Consider the following 26939-nt stretch of genomic DNA (forward strand, 5'->3'; position numbering starts at 1 on the left):
AGAACATAAGACGTCTGTGTGGTAAACTCTGCAGGAAAGCTGTGTACCTGGAGGAAGAGACAAGGAGATGGTGGAACTAATGGAGAAGATGAGGAACGAGTACAATCCGAGGAAACGTCACCTGATGTCTCTGGATGTAATAGGTGAGGATCTCGTGTGTTTTCTGTAGCTGTATATGGTAAATACTGATTTTTTTCATGTTCGCTTCTGTGTATATATGTAGTATTATAGTAGTTATATTCCTGTACATAGGGGGCAGTATTATAGTAGTTATATTCCTGTACATAGGTGGCAGTATTATAGTAGTTATATTCTTGTACATAGGGGCAGTATTATAGTAGTTATATTCCTGTACATAGGGGGCAGTATTATAGTAGTTATATTCCTGTACATAGGTGGCAGTATTATAGTAGTTATATTCCTGTACATAGGGGGCAGTATTATAGTAGTTATATTCCTGTACATAGGTGGCAGTATTATAGTAGTTATATTCCTGTACATAGGTGGCAGTATTATAGTAGTTATATTCTTGTACATAGGGGGCAGTATTATAGTAGTTATATTCTTGTACATAGGGGACAGTATTATAGTAGTTATATTCCTGTACATAGGGGGCAGTATTATAGTAGTTATATTCTTGTACATAGGGGCAGTATTATAGTAGTTATATTCTTGTACATAGGGGCAGTATTATAGTAGTTATATTCCTGTACATAGGTGGTAGTATTATAGTAGTTATATTCTTGTACATAGGGGCAGTATTATAGTAGTTATATTCTTGTACATAGGGGCAGTATTATAGTAGTTATATTCTTGTACATAGGGGGCAGTATTATAGTAGTTATATTCTTGTACATAGGGGCAGTATTATAGTAGTTATATTCTTGTACATAGGGAGCAGTATTATAGTAGTTATATTCCTGTACATAGGGGCAGTATTATAGTAGTTATATATATATAGTAGTTGGCTTGTATATGGGAGAAGGTATTGTAGTAGTTTTATTTTGTATATAGAAGGCAGGATTGAATGTGTTATTGTAGCATTATTCTTGTACATAGGAGGCAGTATCAATATATTATTTCTCTGAATTGTACATGTATGGCACAGGGGAAAGCTATTTAAGGCTTATCGGGTTGTGTGTTTGCATCATTTACTAATCGACAGGTCACATTCTTTGCTCATTAGATTCACTTACTAGCAAAAGATGTTATTGTTTTGCATTAAGGCCATCTACCAACAATTTGTCTGTTATAACCCCACCCACTTTATCTGACCACACCCACTTGTTTTGACTCCGCCCGTTAAATGGGGCCACTTTTATATTTTTTTCCAGGGCCATTTTAAATTCCCAGTCCGCCCCTGTCGATAATTGTGTTCTTACGTATGCCAATTTTTGCCTTCTTTGCATCATTCATATTTGTATTTGCGCCGCATTACATGTATATGAATCTTGCGCCGTACCATATGTATATGCACTGTGCGCCGTTTCATTTTTACATTTCCTTATTTTCTGTTTGTATTATGCGCCGCTTCAATTTACTTTCGCATTTATAAATTGACACATGCTCAATTTTTTTTATTTTTTTTTTATTTTTTTTTTTTATTTTTTTTTTTTGGTTTACATTTTTTGTTTACATTTTTTGTTTACATTTTTCTTTTTTTCTGCTACCTCTATACCACAGATTGCATGTATTCATAATTTGATATTGCGGACATTGTGTCGCCCAGTTGATTGCCAGAGCTCTGTGCGCCGCCGCAATTGACACATATCTGGATCTCTCGCCGTCATCTTTGTACTCCAGATTATACATACAGTTTGGCTTTATATGCATTACGCTGCCTTGGTATCTTCTAGACAGCGCAAGTGTTAGACTTTGCTACGATCATGCGTCTATAGTTCATTTATATACACACTCTGTTCGATCGTTACAACTCCATCTGAGTTATATCTGCCACAGTGATGGCTTGCATATACCTCACCGTCTTTTCCTTTTTTCTGTTGTACGGATCGGACCTTCAAACTTAGCACGGGGTCTGTCCCCGTTGCTTGGCAACACATGCATACTTGACTCAGGATCTCTGACCTCCTTGACCCGGAAGTAGTTTATGCCGCACCTGGCTCACACATCAGATTAACTTAACAAACTTACAAATCGGCAGGGGAAACCCTCTGATACAGTACCTTTTTAGACTCACCATGAACTATGAATCATACTTTGATGTGTTTTAACACTAAAAGGGGCGGTATGGTAGGACATCCATACACCGCTGGGGGGCGGGACTGGATGATTTAAATAGCTGGGTTGATTTCCCTTTCCTTATCCCCTGAGGAAGCCCGCCAGACGGGCGATACGCGTGGGGCGTTTGTGGTCTCTCCTCTTCATGCTCTACATTAGGTAATATAATGTGATGTACTGCTTTATTGTATCTACTTGAATTGTGTATCTACACCACTAGCTGCTATTTTTTTGCACGCAGCACTTTATCTATGTTTTGTTTTTTTGATCTCATAATATGTAAACACCTTGCATTGAGACACTGTCTCTACTTGTCTTGTACACCACACAGCACATAGTCCAAGAACCTTTGTATGTATTCAGCCTAGGCACTTTGCACCTTATTACATGTGATTTTGTGCATATTTTTACACCTTTATATTTAGCAGCCTTGTTATCCATTGTTGGTTGTATATATATGAAATATTTCTCTGAGGAGAGACCATTGTGTTCTTTTTCCCATTTTTTGGGTTTTTAAATGTTTTTATCTTTGTATATTGATGAAATAATAAAATTTATCTTGTTTGCACATCCGCTTTCCCTCTCTTTTCTAAAGTATCATTATTTGGATGTGTTATTTGTCTATTGCATTATTTTCCCCTCTCAAATCTTGCTTGGTTTATGTATTACATTGTAACGAATGATCAGAAGCTATAGAGCATCGGGTCTTATAAAGACCAAGGCAGTCATAGCAACAGATCATCACTCCCCGATGACGTCACAGGGAGCGGCAAACGAAGACCCGATCGCGGGTGTTGCTGGTGGGTGTTTGCAGCAATATTCAGCAATTACTCACAGTGTATGGAGAGGGCTCAGCCCGTAAGCCTTCTACATACACCCACAGCCAATGTGTGATGTACATGTACGTCATAAATTGGTACGGAGTTAAGGGTTAAAAGACGTAATCATGCTTGACCCTTGAAACATAGACCATGTGGGGGGCCGCATTACACGGACCGAGCATTGTCCTAGGAAATGGAACTCCAAGCATCATGGTTATATGTAATACAAAGAATCTCTGCATCCTCCCTGGACAACAATGCTGCGCTATCATCAGTAAGGCACAATTGTGTGGAAGAAGGGACTTGTTGCTTGAACTATAACAATGATGCTTGGAGTCTCGTCACCAGGACACTGTTCAGTCCAGCCACCACACGATTGTGCCGAACTCCGCTATTTGAGATACCAAAAGACATATCAGGCTCATGAAACACATCAGGGCAACAGATTGTGGGCAAAGGAGAATTGAGTCCTCATGCTCTCCTGTCACGCCTCTGCTCTGGTCACTTGAAAAAAGAAAAGTATGCATACAGAACTTTCAAGAATGGGTTGTGCCATCTTGTGTTTGCTGATACCATATGTAGTTCCTGGTAGTCGTCCACTGCTGGGTCCGGTGTGTGGGCAAGATCTCTGAACACTGGTATGTAAATGCATCAGAACTGGATACTTACTAGATGTTGTGTTCTGTATTCTATTACAATTGTGTCCTTGTCTTCCCTTTATTAGATTCTATAGGTGATAAGATATATTAAGGAATTACTTTGAAAGCTGGACTGTACTGCTCTACAGCTTGGTCATGCATTGTAGGAAAGCTTTGTATTAACATATGTATTTTTTATTGCTGTGTCAGAGTTTCAATAGGTAATGATGTCTTGTTTGCTTGTATTTTGTAATACAGAAAGTCCCCAGGTTACGTACAGAATAGGTTCTGCAGGTTTGTTCTTAAGTTGAGTTTGCATGTAAGTCAGAACTGTATTTTTTTTTATAATTGTAACCACAGTCAAATGTTTTGGTCTCTGTGACAATTGGATTTTAAAAGTGTTGGGTTGTCATAAGAACCAGGATTAACAATAAATCTTAATTACAGACACATTTTAAAACTTATAGCAGTTTGTGTAGCCAAGGACTAAAGTACAGTAAATTACCAAAATACCGCCTGATCAAAAAAGTTTTTATGTCTGCTCATTAATGTACACTAATGTGCTCCCCATCTTGATACTATATACTGCTCCCTCCAGCAATCACTATATACAGCTCCCTCCAGCAATCACTATATACAGCTCCCCCCAGCAATCACTATATACAGCTCCCCCCAGCAATCACTATATACAGCTCCCCCCAGCAATCACTATATACAGCTCCCCCCAGCAATCACTATATACAGCTCCCCCCAGCAATCACTATATACAGCTCCCCCCAGCAATCACTGTATACAGCTCCCCCCAGCAATCACAGTATACAGCTCCCCCAGCAATCACAGTATACAGCTCCCCCAGCAATCACAGTATACAGCTCCCCCAGCAATCACAGTATACAGCTCCCCCAGCAATCACAGTATACAGCTCCCCCAGCAATCACAGTATACAGCTCCCCCAGCAATCACAGTATACAGCTCCCCCAGCAATCACAGTATACAGCTCCCCCAGCAATCACAGTATACAGCTCCCCCAGCAATCACAGTATACAGCTCCCCCAGCAATCACAGTATACAGCTCCCCCAGCAATCACAGTATACAGCTCCCCCAGCAATCACAGTATACAGCTCCCCCAGCAATCACTGTATACAGCTCCCCCAGCAATCACTGTATACAGCTCCCCCAGCAATCACTGTATACAGCTCCCCCAGCAATCACTATATACAGCTCCCCCCAGCAATCACTATATACAGCTCCCCCCAGCAATCACTGTATACAGCTCCCCCCAGCAATCACAGTATACAGCTCCCCCAGCAATCACAGTATACAGCTCCCCCAGCAATCACAGTATACAGCTCCCCCAGCAATCACAGTATACAGCTCCCCCAGCAATCACAGTATACAGCTCCCCCAGCAATCACAGTATACAGCTCCCCCAGCAATCACAGTATACAGCTCCCCCAGCAATCACAGTATACAGCTCCCCCAGCAATCACAGTATACAGCTCCCCCAGCAATCACAGTATACAGCTCCCCCAGCAATCACAGTATACAGCTCCCCCAGCAATCACAGTATACAGCTCCCCCAGCAATCACAGTATACAGCTCCCCCAGCAATCACAGTATACAGCTCCCCCAGCAATCACAGTATACAGCTCCCCCAGCAATCACAGTATACAGCTCCCCCAGCAATCACTGTATACAGCTCCCCCAGCAATCACTGTATACAGCTCTCCCATCAATCACTGTATACAGCTCTCCCATCAATCACTGTATACAGCTCTCCCATCAATCACTGTATACAGCTCCCCCAGCAGTCACTATATACAGCTCACCCAGCAATCGCTGTATACAGCTTATAGTAACAAATATATTTGGCTCCCCAGCAATAACTATATGCAGCCCCCTATAATAAGTATACAACTATATACTGCCTCCCTATAATAACTATATACAGTCCCCCTATAATAGCTATATACACTCCCACTATAACTATATACAGCCCCACTATAACTATAACAGTCCCCCTATAATCACTATATACAGCCTCCATATAATCACTATATACAGTCCCCCTGTAATCACTTTATACAGTCCCCCTATAATCACTATATACACCCCCTATAATAGCTATATACAGTCCATGTATAACTATACACACCCCCTATAATAACAAAATACAGCCTCTCTATAAAAACTAATTACATACAGTCCACCTATAACAACTATATACAGCCTATAACTATATGCAGACTCCTATTACTACTATATCCCCCCCCCCATAATAAATATATACAATCCTCCTTTAATAACTATATACATTCGTAGATAAAATAATAAAATTGTACTCACCTTCACCCAATGTGCGTCGTCCTCATCTTCCCTCGCGGAGTCTGATGTTAACAAAGATGACAGCGCCCTGCTCCAGACGGCGCCGTGACGTCACACGCTACACATCACGTTTTTGTTTACATGTGATCATCTATGGCAGTGATTTTCAACCTTTTTTGAGCCGCGGCACACTTTTTATACTCAGAAAATCCTGGGGCACACCACCAACCAAAATAGCACAAAATTATACTAAAACAGTCATAAAAGGCCTCCCTTTACTAATAAAAAACCCCTAGCGGCCTCCCTTTACTAATAAAAAACCCCTAGCGGCCTCCCTTTACCAATAAAAACCTCTAGCGGCCTCCCTTTACTAATTAAGAGACCCTAGCGGCCTCCCTTTACTAATTAAGAGACCCTAGCGGCCTCCCTTTACTAATTAAGAGACCCTAGCGGCCTCCCTTTACTAATTAAGAGACCCTAGCGGCCTCCCTTTACTAATTAAGAGACCCTAGCGGCCTCCCTTTACTAATTGAGACCCTAGCGGCCTCCCTTTACTAATTGAGACCCTAGCGGCCTCCCTTTACTAATTGAGACCCTAGCGGCCTCCCTTTACTAATTGAGACCCTAGCGGCCTCCCTTTACTAATTGAGACCCTAGCGGCCTCCCTTTACTAATTGAGACCCTAGCGGCCTCCCTTTACTAATTAAGAGACCCTAGCGGCCTCCCTTTACTAATTAAGAGACCCTAGAGGCCTCCCTTTACTAATTAAGAGACCCTAGAGGCCTCCCTTTACTAATTAAGAGACCCTAGAGGCCTCCCTTTACTAATTAAGAGACCCTAGAGGCCTCCCTTTACTAATTAAGAGACCCTAGAGGCCTCCCTTTACTAATTAAGAGACCCTAGAGGCCTCCCTTTACTAATTAAGAGACCCTAGAGGCCTCCCTTTACTAATTAAGAGACCCTAGCGGCCTCCCTTTACTAATTAAGAGACCCTAGCGGCCTCCCTTTACTAATTAAGAGACCCTAGCGGCCTCCCTTTACTAATTAAGAGACCCTAGCGGCCTCCCTTTACTAATTAAGAGACCCTAGAGGCCTCCCTTTACTAATTAAGAGACCCTAGAGGCCTCCCTTTACTAATTAAGAGACCCTAGCGGCCTCCCTTTACTAATTAAAAGGCCCTAGAGCCCCCCCTTACTAATTAAAAGGCCCCAGAGGCCTCCCTTTTCTAATTAAAAGGCCCTAAAGGCCCCCCTTACTAATTAAAAGGCCCCAGAGGCCTCCCTTTTCTAATTAAAAGGCCCTAAAGGCCCCCCTTAACAAATAAAAAGCCCCAGCCTACTTTTACTAATAAAAAAAAAAGACCCTAGCTGCCTTCCCTATACAAATAATAACATTATATACTTACCCTTGATGTCTTCTTCCACGTACCTTCACTCCTAATGGCGATCCGCCCACCTTCTGTAGCTCCTGCACCGCGCGCCTCTGGTCACGTGACTTACGCGACCTGACGTCAGGTCGCGTCAGTCACGTGACATGGGCCGCGCGGTGCAGGAGCTACAGAAGATGGGCGGATCGCCGATGCGGGGCTTGGAGGTAAGTATGGTCGCAGAAATACGGGGCAGCTCTACACAGGGGCAGCGTAGTTTGCGGAACTTTCCCCGCGGCACACTCAACCTTGTGTCGCGGCACACTCGTGTGCCGCGGCACACAGGTTGAAAATCACTGATCTATGGCAGAGCAGGGAACTTATTGTTCACCAGTTTTCTGTCTGACTTTGCACTGAAAAGAAAGTGCCGACTGCTTGCACATGTATTTATAAAGTGTCTGCGCAAGTTTTGTGTCGCGGCTGCACTGTGTCTGACAAGACAGAATCTGGCGCCCCCTGTACACTACACAGGCAAACTGCACATACTACAGTTTGCACTGTTTTTGATAAATGTGGGCCATTGTGCGTGGCTTCCAGTTCCCAGTAACAGCTTGTTAATTATTCTAGGTCAGCTCTTGCTACATAAAATTAAACTTCTAAATCTTGTACAACCCCTTTAACACATGGTCATGGTTAGAAAAAAGGGGTTCTTCTATATACCAAAACAATTTTTTTTTTTTGGTTACAGTCCAAACATGAGGAGTTGGTTTGCATTGACCATTTTGATATCTGGATGCACCAGCCAGAAGTTGTTCGATCATCACGAGAATCAATGCGTTACGTATCCTCCAGACCCTGAAGCATATATGAACGTGGTAAGTTTAACTTCCTTATTTATTAAGCAAAAAAAAGTAAACTAATTTGTTAGAGCTTTTACATGTTACAGGTCATTGTGGAATTAGTGTTGGTGATGTCAATTAATTCTTTACCATTCCGAGTGGTATTTCAGTTTTCACTTTTGCTCAATACAGTGGCATACATAGGTTGACCCTTGACCTTTTAGGGGTAAGAAGAATGAGATCTTAAAATCTTCCTTAAATAAGGACAAATATTGTCATAAAATAACAAAAGATGTCCAATCCTTGTGGTTGCATATGTTACTTGGGGATCTTTGCTTCACCATTGGTTTTGAGATTGTATCCTATTCAACCAGTGTGGTGCTGGTATTAGACAGCTAAGTAAGGCCTCTTCCCAACACTCCCGACATTACCATAATCTTTTGTACCTTCGAAAATCTCCTTTCAAGCTGTGCTTATGCCCAAATGGAACATTAAAAGAATAGGTTCCCCAGAGATATTTGGAGAACGTTAGACATAAGCTCTATGGGGAAGAGATAACATACTCTGGCGCTCCTGCGCTGGTGTATAATATTGGGCACACCCCCCATGTCCGTCCACACACATCAAGAGACTTAGGCCTCTTGATGTATCTGACTGTGCAAAACTACGGCAGGCCCAACCTGTCGTAATTATGTGTGTAAACCAGCGAACGAAAGTTTCCTGTTTTTTTTTAAAGAATGCCGGCCACTACACCAGCCGCCATGCCCTTCTTTGTCTCCTCTATGGCCACATGGCGTGGAGGTGGCATAGTCGCAGTATTTCATATTTCGCTGCTTCTATACCAGAAAACCAGCATGTTCCAGACCTCTGTCAGAGTATTTACATCAGAGATACCTTGGATTCCATGAGAAGAGACATTTCTTCTTACAGGTTCTAGCTGTGCAGTTTCAGTTCTACTGGTTGAGTATCACAACAAGGTGTATACTATGTAGAGGGTTGACTGATTGACATCTTGCCAGCTCCTACCGGACTATTCTTTGCCTTATAATGTTGTACTTAGCCACTATCTTGGTTTTAACTTGGTGTTTGCCAGACCACACTATTTGTCTGTCTCAGTTGTAACCATCTTTCTGTTTTGTGCACTTATCCAGGGTAAAGACTGTTGCCCAGTTGTCGCCTCTACTTTTGTGCAGGGCCGACAAGTAAGCACAGATAAAGATTATATGAAGTGTAGAGGTTTGCACTTCTCCCCTGTCCTGACTTCTTGATATTCTTCACCTGAGTCTGGTCACTAGCCTATAATCTTCTTTAATACTTCCAAATTCAGAGAACATTCATTGATCCAGATTATTCCACACAAATAACCTGCATATATTTTTTCCTCTCTTTTTAATTTTTCAGCAGTCAAAGAGAAAAGGTTTCAATCTGCTACCTTTCTGATGTCTTATACAGACTACTGTGGTGACATTGTCTAAATCTTTATATTTTTGTTCACACCTCATATGCAAATTTTTGTTTGGCATGGTGGCTCCCTATTGTAGATGAATGAGAATAGGATCTGGGTGACCACCAGAGTTTATTGATCGGTATATTGATAGGTAAATTGATACCAAACTCTTAGGTGTAGACTTTCTAGAAAAGTTAAATAATAAATAAGTTGAATAGTAAAAATGTAATATATTGTCGTTCTATATTACATGTTATAGAGTCAACTTATCAAATTCCGAAGATATCCCAGTGAGGAATATGAGGTGGTCACTGAAGATGGGTACATCCTAACTGTTAATCGAATACCACACGGCACTTGTAATTATTCTGAAGGTATATATAGCTTCTTCACTGTTCTGTATTCATTTTTTATATTTATTAAGAACGATAGGGGTCAGTGATATACAAGATATGAGAATAGTTACCATAGTTAAAATGGGACCTTGGGATGAGGGTTGGATTAACCCAAGAAAAATAAGCAAGTGCAAGTGTACCATCACAAACATATTCCATTGCTAAAGGCAGGACCTAAAGAACTGACTATGACTGTACACTGGAATAAGGTGGCATTATAGTGTATTACATGAATGCTCAGAGGATTACATTGGCAAGTCCGGGTCCTAGGAATAAGAAATAGGTAAAAAACAAATAATAAAATGTTAACGAGTACAACGAAAAATCTAAAAAAAAAATCCTTTACCTACATAAAAATTATTCATTTTTAAAAAAATTATTCGTGCTATAAGAAAATACACATTTGGTCATTTTGAGGACAGCAAAAAATGTTCTAAAAGTGAAAATCACTGTTTCTTATTAATAAAAACAATATTATGTAAAAAAAAATCTAAAACAATACATTAGCTATCATGATATCCATAAATTATACCAATAATCTATTAAAATAAATCTCTTGTATTGCTGCTACCATGTAAAAAAGCAAACAATGATTAAAAAAAATGCATTTTTTTGCGCCACTCCCTACTCAATGAAGAATTGTCCCAAGCCCTAAACTGACACTGTTGGTGAATCAATCCCCATTCCATGATAATTATGATTTCTAGATACAGAAAATGATCGAGTACTGATCTTGATTGCCGTGTTTATGGTCAGGAAGGAATGTTTCCATTTAATATGAGGCATTTGGAATAAAGGATTGTGCTTGTATAGGATTATTTATCAGCTGTGTAACTGCTGTCTGGCAATACAGGCGGTCCCCTTCTTAAGGACACCCGACTTACAGACGACCCATATTTACAGACAGAACCCTCTGCCCACTGTGACCTTTAGTGAAGCTCTCTGGATGTTACTATAGTCCCAGGCTGCACTGATCAGCTGTAAGGTGTCTGTAATGAAGCTTTATTGATAATCCTTGGTCCCATTACAGCAAAAAATTTTTGAAACTCCAATTGTCACTGCAGCAAAAAAAAAATTTGTCTGGATCTACAATTATAAAATATACAGTTTCGACTTACATAGAAATTCAACTTAAGAACAAACGGACCCTATCTTGTACGTAACCTGGGGACTGCCTGTATTACATTCTTGTAATATTAAAAATGTAGACAATGTATAGAGCCAAAAATCTGATTAACCATATGTATTCATTCCCATTTTATTTATTCACACTTTTTTTTAATACCGCAGAACCTAAACCAGTGGTGTTACTTCAGCACGGCCTGCTTGCAGATGCCAGCAACTGGGTGACTAACTTTAAGTACAATAGTCTGGGTTTCATCCTGGCAGATGCAGGATACGACGTGTGGATGGGAAATAGTCGGGGAAATACCTGGTCTCGGAAACACAAGTATCTGTCGCCTACAGATAGGGAATTCTGGGCTTTCAGGTGTGTCTAATCTGATACATAGATGGCTTCATAGTTTGATATCATGATTTGGTTATACTTATGATAAATCTTCCCCAATGTTAGTATAAGTTTCTGAGGTAAAACTGTTCTAGTTGCCCATGGAAACCAATCAGAGCAATGGCCGGCGTTAGGGGGTGGCAAACTGGGCATTTGCCAAGGGCCCCCTGTCCTAAAGGCTCCCCCTGCATGTGGACTTTTGTGGGCAGAGGATTTATCTATCTCTCATATCAATCTTCTATCATCTATCTATATATAATCTACTTTATATTTCTGTATCTATACATTTATCATCTATCTATAAATCTATATCATCTGTCATATTTCTTCTATCTCCTATAAAAATCCTCCTACAGCCCCATATTACACATACTTACCTACTACCGTGTGTAACTACAAAGTGTTATAATTGTGCAGGGGTAAAGGAGCCTCTTACTGACTGTGACTGTTTATGAAATAGTTTTATTTTGGGGCCCCACTTTTAGTTATGCCCAGGGCCCCACGTTATCTAAAACCGGCCCTGATCAGAGCTCAGCTTTAATTTTATAAGCAGCTGTGGGAAAATGAAAGCTGAGCTCTGATTGGTTGCCATGGGTAAGTAGAACAGTTCTGCTCGAAGAAACTTGTGATAAGTCTCCCCCATTGTGCCTAAATACAGTAGTAGATAATAATTGGCTGTGTATATGATGCTATGACCCATGTGTATTTTAATCATTTACATTTTTTATACCCTTACATCATGTTATATGAGGTCCAATGTCTTTGTACAGGCGGTCCCCTACTTAAGAACACCTGACTTACATACGACCCCTAGTTACAAACAGACCTCTGGATTTTGGTAATTTGCTTTGCTTTAGTCCTAGGCTACAATAAACAGCTGTAACAGTTATCACAGGTGTCTGTAATTAAGATTGATTGTTTATCCTGGTTCTTATGACAACCCAACATTTTTAAAATCCAATTGTCACAGAGACCAAAAAAAGTTTGACTGGGGTTACAATAATAAAGTATACAGTTCCGACTTACATACAAACTCAACTTAAGAACAAACCTACAGACCCTATCTTGTACGTAACCCGGGGACTGCCTGTATATCCGAGGGCCTATTACATGCTCATGCCGTCCCTGCCTAAATGACTTAGGTCCTTATGGACATGCCCTCATTCCTCACTTATCAATTACTCCGGATCACCTTCACTTGGCAGCAATGCGGTGGTAGTAACTACACCGGGATTATAACACACTCACCAACAGACACACAAAGCTACACTGTCCTCTACTGGCAGTAACACTTTATCTACTGCCAGATCAGACACTTATTGCTACCCAGCAAGTCATTTAAAAAAAATATTATTATTATTATTATTACAGGCGGTCCCCTACTTAAGGACACCTGACTTACAGACAAGCCATAGTTACAGACAGACCCCTCTGACCTCTGGTGAAGCTCTCTGGATGTTACTATAGTCCCAGACTGCAATGATCAGCCGTAAGGTGTCTGTAATGAAGCTTTATTGATAATTCTTGGTCCCATTACACCAAAAAATTTTTAAACTCCAATTGTCACTGGGGCTAAAAATTTTTTTGTCTGGATCTACAATTATAAAATATACAGTTTCGACTTGCATACAAATTCTACTTAAGAACAAACCTCCGGACCCTATTTTGTATGTAACCCGGGGACTGCCTGTATATGACAATTCCAATAATTACTTTTCTTAAAGGTACTTCTGAGTAACAGTCCTCACAATAGACAAAATACCGCCTAGGAAAAGTACTGCCTTGTTGCTATGCTGCTTTTGTGTTCAGGTTTATGAAGATAGATTCCTAGCGGAGTAAGAAAGTTACGACTGCTACTGATGGCTACTCCTGAGCCAACACCCACCATCTTTATGCTTTAAATGGGTTGCAAGGTAACAAGGTAGGTAGAAGACCCTAACAGGGTCACCAATGTAGTACTGACCCTGGTAAAGTTTGTGTAAAGCCACCATGACCAGTGTGTCACGCTGTCACGTGACGTGGCCTGCTGCCTTCTGGAGAACAGAGTAGGGCATGCACAAATGGTTGGAGGGGCAACACAAGGGCATCCAGACAGTAATGCAGCAGGACTCAGGAAGTAACAGGAACTCCAAAGTTCTGTTGCTGGCGGGTCATGTGACCAGTTATTCCCGGCATCTTGACACAGACTTTACCAGGGTAAATACTAAATGGGTGACCCAATTAGGGTCTTGTACATGGCCTGTTAACGTTTACTGATAGTGGCCAACACTTTCGATAGTAGCGTAGCTGGAAATAATACCCAGGCCATGACTTAATATATTGTTACCAGAAATCTGATGACTCAGTAGGTGTTCTTCACAGGCCAAGATTTGTAGGACAGTTACTTTATGGAAAAACTCACATGTGTTTTTTTAAAATGCAAATTTGTAGTTTATTACTCTCAATTCTTTGCATATGTAATTCTTCCAAGGTTTATTTTTATCAATATTTTACTCGTGTATTCATTTCTAAGAGTTAATATTTCTTCCTTCCAGTTATGATGAAATGGCAAAAAAAATCTGCCTGCAGTTGTAGAATTTATTCTGAAAAGAACAAAGCAGGAACAATTATATTACATTGGTCATTCACAGGGCACCACTATAGGTAAGAAGATTTCCTGATTAGTTACGTACATACCTGGTTTAGAGTAAGTAATGGGGATGTCAATTTTTTGGGCACCCACCAGATAACCTGTAAAGCGGGAGCCTTGTGCGGCAATTTTATTTCCATAACTTCTCCAAACTTGTGCCGGGGGTCACATTCATCCATATACCGCAACAATGGGTCAAGATGGATATGGTTCCCAAGGATTGGAGGGTTTGACCAAATTTTATTGATCTCTGCAAACTTTAAAAGGGAGTCTTCCACTGAGAGGAGTGGAGTGTACAATATTTTGGTATATATTTTATGAAAACAAGTGAGTGTGAGTTCTGCATGATTCTGTCATTGTTCAGAAAGTTGGGGGGGGGGGGGGGGGTAGTGGTAGACTCCTTGTAACTTGGCCTAGAACTATGTATTGACTTATATTTAGTTCCTAGCGTTGTATGAAGACCATGAAATTACCTAGCGGGACCCTTTTTCGACCTTGCTTTGTACTTACAGTACTAAAAATCTCAGAATGTCTATATAAACATTTTTTGGAAGTTTTTCCACCTGTTTTTAAAATTAACATTTTATGAGCCCAGCTAAAGATTGAAGGAGCTTCTGATCCCAGTCCACCGAAAAACAGGCACAAGAACCTTAGTAAATGTCTTTAATAGATTAAGGGATTGAATAGTTGATGTTTCTGTCCCAAAAGAATGTTAAAACTAAATTTTAGAATATTCTATTCTTCCTAATATATATCCTTTCATTTTGCCTTTACAGGATTTATCGCCTTTTCCACCATGCCTGAATTGGCAAAGAAAATTAAAATGTTTTTTGCTCTTGCTCCTGTGGCCACTGTTGAACATCCTATTGGTCCAACTGCATATATCAAAAACTTACCAGATTTTGTAATTAAGGTACAGTATTCCATGGAATAACCAAGTTCACAAACAATATTTTTTATGAGGAACCATATAGACAACCTAGGAAGGTCTGTAGGGCCAGGACAGAGGGCGGGGCCAAGATCCTGTAATTACTTATATACAGCACCAGCAGCCACCAAGACTAGCAGCCAACCAGTACCCATACTGATAGGCTAAGACCCAGGGAGCTTTGGGCCCTAGGACCACAGTAACAGTGGACGCCATGTTAGTATTGTTACCTTGTCTATTGGGCCTTGGTCCTTGCTGGTGGTCCAGAGACAGCCGGCACATTGTTAGCCGGCATGTGCTTGAACATGCCTGCTCATGTTATACTGATGATATTTAGTCATTTTTAACAAAGGATATCAAGTATAAAACTATTTCTTAGTGATATTCATGAACTGTAATCCCAATAATACCCCACTCCTGGACTAGTACCACATGAAGCTCCTATTCCTGTAGGCTTTGGCCCCTTGTAACTCACTCAAATATACTGTTATCTACTATGCCCCCACTTCTATAGATTTAACACTTTTGTACCCACTCTTCTTTACAATGACCCCCATGCCTCCACTCCTACACATCATGACATCCCTCTGACCCCAACCTTACAGAACATAGCATCTTTTAGAATATGTACCCCTTTACTTTACTTTGACATTCTGGCAGGGTCGGCTCCAGGTTTCAGTAGGCCCCTGGGAACCTCAGTGGGCCCCTTTGCAGTGAACTCACATGGCACAGTGAAAAAATGAATACAGTCTCCCGTTCCCTAAAATATTCCCTAGTTTATCATACAAAACAGACCCCTCATGGTTATTTTATGTAAAGCCCTCCTCACCCACTATGGATTCATTAGATACAGCCCCCCTTACCCTCATGCATTTCTAATGTACAACATCATGTGGGCCCCCAGCAACTCTGGGACCTGGCACTTGCCTGGGTATGCCCGGTGCAGGTGCCGGCCCTGCTCTCTGGCCCACCCCTCCTATAGCTTATGACACACAGTTTATCTGGCAGCAGCCTGGTTAGATGTTAGAAAATACAAGAAATCCTGCTCCTGCATACACCCCTCTGTAACGGGACACTCTAGACACAGCCCCACAATTGCTTTATGGCGAATGTAGCCCTGGGTGGGCACCATGAAATGCCACTCTCTACTCTAGGGACAGAGGTCACCATGGAAAGGTTACTGGTCTTATACAATGTGAACAAAATGTAACAAACCAAAAACTCCAACACTAAAGAAACAATGGGGGCACTGTCCCTTTAAACCACTTGGTCAGACCATCACAGCTTGGATTAGCGGCAGACAAATGAACTTAAAGGGATGTTTCCATTTCAGCAAAATAATGTTATTTGTTTGTATTATAAAAAGTTACACAATTTTCCAATATACTTTCTGTATCAATTCCTCAACGTTTTCTAGATCTCTGCTTGCTGTCATTCTATAGAAATTATATGTTTATTCCCAGTGAACAAAAAGCTCACCATAATCACATAGGTGCACGGCTTGTGCATGGAAGTAAACATAATGGGGCACATTTACTTACCCGTCCTGACACGTTCCCCCGAAAGTGCATTGTCCTACGATCATGCACTCTGCCGCAATTCACTAAGATCGTGCGCCCGATATCCTGCATGTGTCACTTCCTTGCTCCGGTCCGCCGGAGTTCACCTTCTTCCTGGTGCATGTAAGTGCATGGCTTGTGACACAATTTGAAAGTTAAATCCTGCGCTCAGTCCGAATCAGCCGGATTGCCCCCCCCCCCCCCCAATTTCCAGTGGCTCATTGTAATGCATACTGTGCAGAAATGCCATATACTGCAATAAAGTAGTATTCCAATATAAGGTAGGAATGATCAGGCCATCTAGGGTTAATGTACCCCGTGGTTCTAAAAAATAGTAAAAAAAAAAAAGTTTCAAAAAGGTTTTAAAAATAATTTTAAAAAGTTAAAAACCTAGAAGTTCAAATCACTCCCCCCCCCCTTTCCCTAGAACTGATATAAAATGTAATAAACAGTAAAAATCACGGACACAGTAGGTATCGCAGCGTCCCAAAATGCCCGATTTATCAAAATATAAAAACGTTTTTTGCTGGCGGGGAACCACATAACTGCAAAGAAAAGCGCCCAAATGTCCGAAACGCGACTTGTACACCATTTTACAGGACATAAAAAAGTATAAAAAAGTTATTAATGTCAGAAGATGGAAAATTTTTTTTCCATTTAACTTTTGAAAATGCGTTAAAATGCACTAAAACCTGTATACATTTGGTATCACCATGATCGTACCAAACCAAAGAATAAAGCAGAGGTGTTATTTGGACCGCACGGTGAAAGTCCTAAAAACTAAGCCCATAAGAACGTGATGCAAACATGTTTTTTTTCCGCACATTTGGAATTTTTTCCGGCTTCCCAGTACACGGCATGGAATGATAAATAATGTGACGGAGAAGTAAAATTTGTTACGCACAAAATAAGCCTTCAGCTCTGTACACGGAAAAATGAAAAATTTATGGATTTTTGAAGATGGAGAGCGAGAAATGAGCGGAAAAACCCTGCGTCCTTAAGGGGTTAATTGTGCATATTAATTTTGTGGTCTATATATTTTATATTAAATATATCTTTTCCCTTTTTTCCCTTATAGTTGTTCTCTGGTGATAAGCAATTCTTGCCACAATCAAGGATTACTACATTTCTTTCCAGAAAATTTTGCAACCATTCTCTACTAGATGTATTATGTGGCAACTTTTTGTTCCTCCTTTGCGGGTTTAATGAACACAATCTAAATATGGTATGTTCACTATGTTACCCCACTAACACATGGAAGCATATTTCTAATATGTTTTGTCAATGCTCTCTGAAAACTGGACTTGAATCCAGAATACACACGGAAGAAGTTTTTTGTTGCTCCATGTAACCGGCTGAAGTTGCCCGTATGCCCAAAATTATGCAAATGCACCACAATTTTGGTGCATTAGACTAGACAGTAGCCAATTATTAGTAAGTATGACTCAAATATGTCAGATTTAGAAATCTGGTGCAGCACAACACAACGGGAGAGATATATCAGGACCTCTGACTGTTTTAGGGTATAGAAGACCGTAATCGTAATTGTTAGCGAACCATGACCGGCTGCGGAGTGGGCCAGCGTGGGGCGAGTTAGTCGTGCATCTGTGGACTTGCTACAATCGGTGACCATTCAAGTTGACCGGGTATAGAAATATACGCTGTGCAGCCAGCCACCCCACACATCGAGAGACTGGAGCTTTTTGATGGATCCGGCGGTGCCAGAGTGCTGGGTACCTTGTCATAAACTGGTGCCGGATAATACATGTCCACCTATGTCTAGTCTAACCTTAAGACACTTTTGATGTATCCGGCTGAAAATGTAGAAAATGTATTCTGAATGTGAATGTATTCTATAGTGTATCTGAGTGTTGTCATGTATTTTTTTAAAACTTTTATCATTTAGTCTCATGTCCATGTCTACACTTCATTTTGTCCTGCTGGAACGTCTTGGCAGAATATGATACACTGGTACCAGGTACAATTCTGCACATAGATTTTATAATTAGTAGAATGTTACAGGATGTTTCAAGCTGCACACTAATACTGTATATACAACTTGCCAAAATGTTTTTGATAGTGATATTAAAGCCAATTTAGGAATGTTGACAACTATTACTTATGAACCTACCCGTATATACTCGAGTATAAGCCGACCCAAGTATAAGCCGAGGCCCCTAATTTTACCACAAAAACCTGGGAAAACCTATTGACTCAGGTATCAGCCAAGGGTGGGAAATGCATTGATCACAGCCTCCCCAGTATGTAGCCTGCCGGACCCTGCCTCATAGTATATAGCCAGTACCTGCAGCCCAGTATATAGGCTGCCAGCCCATATCCCCCAGTATTTAGCCAGCCCCCGGCCCCAGTATATAACCAGCCCCTGCCCCAGTATATAGCCAGCCCCGGCCCCAGTATATAACCAGCCCCCTGCCCCAGTATATAGCCAGCAGCGGGGGAAGCCGGAAAGGTGAGGTTTGATTTTTTTTTTACTCGAGTATAAGCCGAGTTTGGGTTTTCAGCACATTTTTTTGTGCTGAAAAACTAGGCTTATACTCGAGTATATATGGTATATTCCCTGTGGTTAGCGATGCATATTACAACTTTCTTTAATCTTCTTACCATTGAAGGAAATTTATGATCAAAATCCATCATGATAAACCAGGGACAATTACTCATAGATCTAGGCACTGCGACTGTGGTAATCTTCTTATATGTGTTATCCATGTCTTCCTTTATTCTAAAACAACTTTTACAATTATGCTAATGAGCCTGAACGACTTCTGGGGAGGTTCCCAATTCATAGACTGTTACAGTATGCAAGGATCACTTCCCCCTCCCACTGTGTGCCTGAGGTTCCTGTTCAGTAGGCAGAGGGAGGGGGAAGTACTGAGGGAGCACAGGGGGGTTCTAGGAACTGCCCCAGTAGTGCTTGAGGCTCTTTAGCATACATTTTTAAAAGTTGATTTTAGAAGGAAGGAGGTCAATGGAAAACAAATAAGACAATTACCACAGTCACAGTGCCTGTGTCCCCGGTTTGTCCTTTATTCATTCTGATGGTAGGTTTCCTTTAACCCTTACAGGTCCTTTTTTGTGTTTGCGTCTGTTTTTTTTTTTTTTACTTGACAATATACTTGTAGTGGTTTATTAGGCCACTTGCTGATGACAGATTCGCTTTAACCTTTTACTTTTTTAAAAAAAATGTAATTTTTTAAAAATATTTTAATATTTTTTTTGCTATTATTACTGTGAGTAGGGGTTAAAGCGTAACTGTCATTTGAGATAATTTTTTATAATGTATGCAGGGGGATGCTGTGAACATTTGTCTAATATACTTAATTTACAAATTATGCTAAGGCTATATTCACACTTCCGTATGGGGGACATATATACGGCCTATATACGTCCCCCATAGACGGCAATGGGCGCACGGCACCCTACAGAAGCGGTACGGTGCATGTCCTATCTTTTCTCGGCATATGGCGCCGAGTGCCATATTCCTCTATGGAGCATCACTCACCCCCTTCTCCTCCCCCCGGCGCCCTTAGTTTGTAAAAACAATCAAGCTATTCTCTCTCATGGAGATACGTATTCCATCCTGTGTGGGGCACATTTGCATACCCGGCAGCTGGAGTTCACCAAAAGTGCATTGTCTGACTATAATGCACTGTGCGGCAATTGAAAGCTGACCGGACATTGCTGTAATACTGCAAAAAATAGTACCGTCCCATGTGTTGCACGGAGGCTCCCCGGCTTGGTCACAGTGCGGTGAGACACCGTGGGGCTTATTTACTAAGGGTCCCGCGGCCGCATTTTGGTCGGGTTTCCCGACGTTTTGTGGATCGCGTAGCCCACGATCGGATTGTGTCGCAATCGCGGTGGCTTTCACGGGACACAAATTGGGTGGGCGGGCCATCGGACGATCCAATGTATTTGGACTGAGCGCGGGATTTAACATTTAAATTTGTGTCGCAAGCCAAGCACTTGCATGCACCAGGAAGAAGAAGTTGAACTCCGGCGGACCTGAGCGGGGAAGTGACACATGCAGGAAATCGGGCGCACGATCTACGTGGATCGCAGTACAGTGCATCATTGTTGGACGGGTAAGTAGATGTGCCCCCGTGTGTCATGATGCGGCCTCAAATTGTGCGGCTTTATTAACGGCCCCTATATGTTCACGTGCAAAGGGCCTAAGCAGAATTTCTTAATGAAGTATATCGGAAAATGTTCACAACACCGCCCCCCCCCCCCCCCTCACCCCCGCAGACAATATCAAAAATCATCTGAAATGTCTGTATTATTAGGAAACACTGTGTAACTCAATTCCTCATATAAGCAGACAACACTGCAGCAGACACTTATCTCCTATCATGGAGGTAATATATCGCTACAGTGGGATAATCCCTTTAATGTTATATTTGAACATTTCTACAGGGAAAAAATAACTGGAATGTACATTTTTATTATTTTATTTATTGATAAAAATCTTCATACTTGGTATATTTGAAGAAGAATAATAACAGTTGTGCCTTATTACCAATAGGCTCTAAGGACTGGGAAACTACAGGCTTTTGACTATGGCACTAGAGGCAATATGAAGCATTATAACCAGGTAATATTCAACTTGGTATATTTGTTGCTCGAAGCTCAGAAGATACTTTTAGAGTTAGATCAGCTAAATGCCAAAGGTTTAGCATCTGAAACCCTCAGAGTTGACCTGTCATTGATGGAAGTAGTATCTATATATCTCTGGACCAGACATCACCTCTCTTCTAGCTCGAATTCCAGAATGTAAATCAGTCAGTCAATCTCTCCTCTGCTTTCCCATTGCACAACAAATTAAGTTTAAACTGTAAAGTATATAAACTTTTGCCTAGCTCTGCACTAAGCCTCTCTAATTTACACTCATTAGCTATCTGCAGTCGTTTGTGAGCTAGCAGGCTAGAAGCTAGTAGATACCTGGGCCTCTCTGTCTTTGTTTGGTTGATTGCCGTGGGAATCCGTAGCTAGATGGAGGAGAGAGGAGGGTGGATGTTGGTGGGAGGGGTTACTAGCACATGCACGCTCCTCATCAGTAGTAGGAGAATATCATTCCCAGCAGCATGTAAAAATCTCCAGGACCTGCTGTGATGTCATAAGAATGTGACTAATCACATGCTTGAGGTCATTCCATTACATACCTGGAATGGTATGTAGCAGGGCTGTTTGTTTGAAAGTTTGAATATAGTGACACTGTGCATGTATGAAAGTTTGAATGCAGAAATAAAGCCAGAGGTCAAGCTCCCCATCCATTCTAACAAATGGCATCAGATCCTGCGCACGTAGCACAGTAAATATATCTATCTATCTATCTATAATATATATATATATATATATATATATATATATATATATATATATATATATATATATATATACATACACACACAAATTTGTATACCTACCGTGATGCTGCCATGTGCTCATTTTCTTATTCCTATGCAGGTTTTTTATGGTGTAATTGGACATGTTTTAATATATCTTTTTCTTTGCGATGTAGTAGACTATTGTATGATGTAGAGCTCCAGTGCTCTGTCTTTCCTGCCTTGCTTTGCACTAGATCTCTGTACAAGCAGTAACGTGGATTCTGTGTATTGATTGGCTGAGCTGTTTGTACACATGAATGCCCTAAGTGCTATTGGCATCACTACCAATAGCTGATGTCACAACCAGGAAGTCCTGCCCACTTGAGGAAAAGCTGAGAGGGTTTTACAGATAGCCTCGTATATCTATTAGCCTTATATCTCAGGATAGGAAGAAACTGGAGAGTGCCTATAACAATTTTTTTTTCTCAAGTAATTTTACAGTTACACTTTAAAATATTAACTAGGACTTGTTAATCTACAACTATGGCCTACAACCTGTCCTCTTCATACATCTCTGAAACTTCAAACAAAACCTGAAAACCCACTTGTTCAAGATTGCCCACAACACACATGCCTATTACTCTCTGCTCTGCTCCCCACTCCTTGTGCCTTCATCTACCCCCCATATAGATTGTGAGCCCTCATGGACAGGATCCTTCTCCCTCTTGTTCCAGATCTCTGTAGTTTTTGTCTTTGGCATTTGTTGTCGTCTCATTGTATGTTAACCCCTTATTGAACGTATGGCACCATAGAATTAATGGGGCTCTATAAATCAATAATAATTTGTGTCAAAATGGCAAATATTTGCTGATTTTATTTTTTTTCCCTTTTTTTCACAGTGCACACCCCCTTTATATAATGTCACAAAGATGGATGTCCCTACAGCTATCTGGAGTGGAGAACGTGACTGGCTTGCTGACAAAATAGATGTAAAGATGTTGATTGATAATATCAGTAATCTGGTCTATAATGAAGAGATCTCAAAATGGGAGCATCTTGATTTTATATGGGGTCTGGATGCTCCACAAAGATTGTACAAGAAAATCCTTGAACTCCTGAGAAAGTATAGATAAACTGTCCATTACACATCTATTTCTGCAAGTGGAATACTTTGGCAATTATATGGACTGCATGGATTGCGATTACAGGTTGTACAGTTCTGACTTACATACAAATTCAACTTAAGAACAAACCTACAGACCCTATCTTGTATCTAACCCGGGGACTGCCTGTAACCCGTAAACAGTTTTGCCATTCATGTATTTTATTCAACATCAATGGAGGAAAACTAAATGAACCCCAGAATTGATTCATTTGTAGACGCCAGACACAAAATGTTGAGGGGGAACTTTGGAGTATACCACTATGCAAATGTGTTTTAGTTTATCAATATTTCTCAGATGCCTTATGTGATTTTTTTTTTTTTGTAATTTTTATTATTACATCATTAGATCTACAATTCTATATTTAATTTTTCACATTTGGTTAGAGTACTGTATATGCTCTCCTAGAATGTTGTATTGTTGATAATCATCCAATATACTTCCATAACTGCAGTTGCTCATAATCTCAAAATGTCCAATGGGATTCATAGGATAATAAAAAATAAATACATTTGTGTCCAACCTCATATTATACAGAATATGTTTATTTTTTATAAACTTGTATGTTACATTTGGTGACACAGTGCAGAGGGCGAGCGCAGAAGTTTCCTATAGCTACCATTAGAGATGGGCAAATTTGTTGAAGTTGTTTTGACCCGATTCGCCAAATTTTTTGAAAGAAATTCGATTTCCTGGCTGCAGAGACCCTGTAGGGTGTTGTAGAACGTTGTGCCATGCTTAACCCCATAGCGCAATAAGACGTACCCTTACGTCTTGCTGCGCATGGGGGAGTATGCAGAGGGCTCACGGGCTGAGCCCTCTTCATACTCACCGGGCATTTGCTTCATAATGAAGCAAATGCCCATCGCTATCACCCGCGAACGGTGCTTCCACAGATCGCAGGTGTTAACCCTTTGATTGCCGCCGGCAGCATTAAAGAGCTGGTGGCGCGTGGGCGCCGCCATCTTGGCTCCAATCGTCGCTCCCCGTGACTTCATCAGGGAACGGCGATCCGCTTTCATGACAGCCTCGGATCACACAAAGATCCGAGGCTGTCATGATCGAGGCTATCTATTACAATGGTATGCAAAATCCCCATATACTGCCATACTGTAGTATGGCAGTGTAGGGTAGGATCAATCAGACAACCTAGGGATAAAGTACCCTAGGGAGTCTGAAAAATAGTTAAAAAAAAATAAATTAAAAAAAGTAACAAAAAAAAAATTATATTAAAAAAACATAAAAATTCAAATCACTCCCCTTTCCCTAGAACTGATAAAAATGTAAATAAACAGTAAAAATCATAAACACATTAGGTATCACCGTGTCCGAAAATGCCCGATCTATCAAAATATAATAACCATTTTTCACTGCGTTTAACCCCCGTAACGGAAGATAGCGCCCGAAGTCGCAAATGGCATTTTTTTGCCATTATGAAAAACAGAAAAAATTCTATAAAAAGTGATCAAAAGGTGCACAGTCCTAAAAATAAAAGCATTGAAAACGTCATCAAAAGTAGCAAAAAATGACACCACCCACAGCTCCGTACACTAAAGTATGAAAAAGTGATTAGCACAAGAAGATGGCAAATGTATGAAAACATTGTAAAACCTAAACAAATTTAGTATCCCCGTGATCGTATTGACCTAATGAATGAAGTAGACTTTGTCACGGGTGGTCCCGCGACTCATATCGCGGGTCGCGGGCTCACCCGTGCTCCCCGGGGCTCGCAGGCGCAGCGCCGGCGCAGCTCACCTCTCCCCGGTCCTGTGTCTCCGTCTGGCTCCGTGCGCGCGCGTCCCCGTCTCCTAGGGGGCGCGCGCGCGCGCGCGGCACCTTCAGAAGATTTAAAGGGCCAGCGCACCGCTGATTGGTGCACTGGCTGAACACTTCACCTTTAAAAGGCAAGTACCTCCCTTACTACCTTGCCGGATCTTTGTGCCTTACAGCCTAAGAGAAAGCTCTGTTGCGATTTGCCTGCGTTCCTGTGTTCCCTGCATTCTAGTGTTTCCTGTGTCTCCTGCGTTCCTGAGTCCTTCCGTGTTCCTGTGTCTACCCGAATCCTTCCGTGCTGCTGTCCTGTGTACCAGTGTTCCTCCGTGCTGTTGTTCGTGTGCCGTATTCCCGTACCCTTCTGCTTGGACCTCCTGTTGCTGACCCCGGATTTGACCCTGACGTTGCACCTCTGCTGCCTGCCCTGACCTTTTGCCTGGACCCGACCTAGAGACTGTTTGCCGTTTCTGTACCTCGACCTTGGCCGCCACTGCAGACAAGTCACTCCTGTGGAACGACCTGGTGGTACCACGCCGCAGCTTGTCTAACCCGCTTTGCGGCGGGCTCTGGTGAAAACCGGGTACCACTTAGACTCCGGTCCCAGGAAGTGGCTTGTGTCATCGTCTGCAGTGGTCCAGAGTATCCACTTTCCTCCAGCCTGACAGTCCAGCCTGACAGTAAGATCCGGCCATGGATCCCGCCGAGGTCCCGCCTCACAGCAAGCCTGATCTTGCCACAATTGTGATCCACCAATCCCGGCAGATTGCTGCACAGCGTGATCAACTGGAGCAAGTCACCGCCATGCTGCAACAACTGCTAGCTAACCAGCAACAGGATCCTGAGGCTGCTATTGCGACTCCTTCTGCTCCGACTGGTCTACCTGCTGTTGAACCCAGAATGCGGCTGTCCATGCCCACCAAGTATGATGGCGATTCCAAGATGTGCAGGAGCTTTATAACTCAATGCTCTCTGCACATAGAATTTATGCCGAGCCAATTTATCACGGAACGTGCCAAGGTGGCATTTATAATCAGCCTTCTTTCTGGGAAAGCCCTGGCCTGGGCTACCCCCTTTTGGGACCGGAACGACCCAGTCACGACTTCCCTTGCGGCCTTTCTGTTTGAATTCCGGTCTGTATTCGAGGAACCGGCTCGGGTCTCCTCCGCTGAGTCTGCCTTGCTGAATTTACGTCAGGGGAATTCCTCCGTCGGAGAGTATGCCGTCCAGTTCCGCACCTTGGCGTCAGAACTCTCCTGGAACGACGCGGCTTTGTCGTCAGCTTTTAAGAAGGGTCTATCTTCGCAGGTCAAGGACGCACTGGCCGCTCGTGATCTGCCATCCTCTTTGAGTGACCTCATCTCTCTGGCCACTCGAATTGATGTGCGGTTCAGAGAACGTGCTGAAGAGTCACGTTTTGAGCAACTTCCACTCCGTCCACGACGCCTCCCTCGCCTAGCTCCTACCTTCCAAAGACCATTCCAGCCTCCGGTCGCACCACCTGCAGAGGAGTCTATGGAAGTGGACAGAGCCAAATTGACACCGCAGGAGCGTACTAGAAGACGCCAAGGAAACCTCTGCCTCTACTGCGCTAGTCCTGAGCATTTCCTTGGGTCTTGTCCTGTCCGACCCCAACGTCCGGGAAATGCCAGCACCTAGGGTTCTTGGGAGAAGCGTCCCTAGGTGTGAGCAGTGCTTCTCCACGCTTGTTGATTCCGGTGCTTCTCAGCATTGGTGCCGGCAATCAGACCCAAGTTTCTGCCTTCCTGGACTCCGGCTCCGCGGGGAACTTCATGGATGCCGCACTGGTTTCCCGGTATCGCTTTCCAGTGGTCCTACTTGACAAGCCTCTGGTTATTTCCTCAGTTAGCGGACAGGTCCTCTCTGATCCGGTGCCATATCGCACTAAGCCTCTAACTATGCAAGTCGGTGCTCTACACAAGGAGAAGTTGTCCTTCCTGGTGCTAC

At 42.0% G+C, this 26939-nt stretch overlaps 1 pseudogene; it reads left to right on the forward strand.

The window, feature by feature from the left end:
• The first annotated feature begins 2103 nt into the window (after positions 1 to 2103).
• LOC140106423 (lysosomal acid lipase/cholesteryl ester hydrolase-like) lies at positions 2104 to 23728 on the forward strand (annotated as a pseudogene).
• Positions 23729 to 26939: the final 3211 nt, after the last annotated feature.

The sequence above is a fragment of the Engystomops pustulosus genome, chromosome 11 (assembly GCF_040894005.1).
Source record: "Engystomops pustulosus chromosome 11, aEngPut4.maternal, whole genome shotgun sequence".
Classification (NCBI taxonomy): domain Eukaryota; kingdom Metazoa; phylum Chordata; class Amphibia; order Anura; family Leptodactylidae; genus Engystomops; species Engystomops pustulosus.